The sequence below is a fragment of the Cariama cristata genome, unplaced genomic scaffold, assembly GCF_000690535.1.
Source record: "Cariama cristata isolate BGI_N322 unplaced genomic scaffold, ASM69053v1 scaffold21095, whole genome shotgun sequence".
In the NCBI taxonomy this organism is placed as follows: domain Eukaryota; kingdom Metazoa; phylum Chordata; class Aves; order Cariamiformes; family Cariamidae; genus Cariama; species Cariama cristata.
Genome location: NW_009616077.1, coordinates 1 through 888, shown reverse-complemented (window position 1 = coordinate 888; position 888 = coordinate 1). Strand labels below are relative to the sequence as shown.

Here is an 888-nt window from a genome sequence, read left to right as displayed (position 1 = left end):
CCTGCCGCCCCGGGAGCTGCCGGCAGCCCGGTGCAGCCCCTTGCTCAGGCCAAGCCCCCATCGATACAAACTAAAGCAATGGGAAAGCTCCACAGGTTGAAAAAAGGAAATACTTAATATTTGTAACCTCCAGCGAGCACCCAATCTGCATTCCCCCGCCCTGGGGAGCTCTGGCCGCTGCTGGTTTGCAGCATCAAGCACTAAATATTTATTTAACTTCCTACAGTATTAGAACTAATCACTAGTATTTTCCATCAAAGCTTCATTTTCATCTTAACGTAATTCCATCTGTGCACGCACAGCCGCATCCTGCTCGCTGGAAAGGCGGCTCCGAGGCCGTCGGCTGCACCCGCTTTCGGCAGAGACGGGGGCTCCGTCTCATCTCGTCTCGGAGCACAAACTGGGAGCCCCCTGTCCCAGCCCAGCTCCTCCGTGGGCTTCCCACGGGATCCTCATTCACGATGCAGGGATCCCACGAGCGATGCCATTGCTCGCCCTGGCGGCTCTGAGCCATCACCAAGGGTTCGCAAACGACCCAATTCCCAAATAATCTGGCAACGACTTCCATCGCTGGAGGTCCCAACACCCCCAGTGCCCCATCACAGCAGAGACAGCTCCATCCCACCGGGAGCCACCACGGACTCGCCCTCGGCAAAGCCCCGGGTCTGGGTGCAATCCCAATGCCCTGGTAGCATCAGACCCCCTTCTCCTCCCACCACCGGCTTCCAACAGCCCAAATCCCGGGTAGGTAACACCTCCCACTACGGGATCACCCCAAAAAGTGACTCTTACTGTCTTTGCGGTAGTAGAGGATCTCGAGCTTGCACTCCTCGGAGCTGAGCAGGGCCTGGGTGAGCTGTGCGATGGAGCTCTTTGTGGTGTCGGGGC

At 57.9% G+C, this 888-nt stretch overlaps 1 protein-coding gene across 1 annotated transcript in view; it reads right to left on the bottom strand.

Annotated features, from left to right (window-relative positions):
* The window catches only part of KCNH6 (potassium voltage-gated channel, subfamily H (eag-related), member 6), a 29,666-nt gene extending 28,786 nt beyond the window's left edge, over positions 1 to 880 (bottom strand). Inside the window, exon 1 of the mRNA XM_009700063.1 lies at positions 793 to 880. The gene's annotated coding sequence lies outside the window, so the exon portion shown is untranslated. The remainder of the gene's footprint in view (positions 1 to 792) is intronic.
* Positions 881 to 888: the final 8 nt, after the last annotated feature.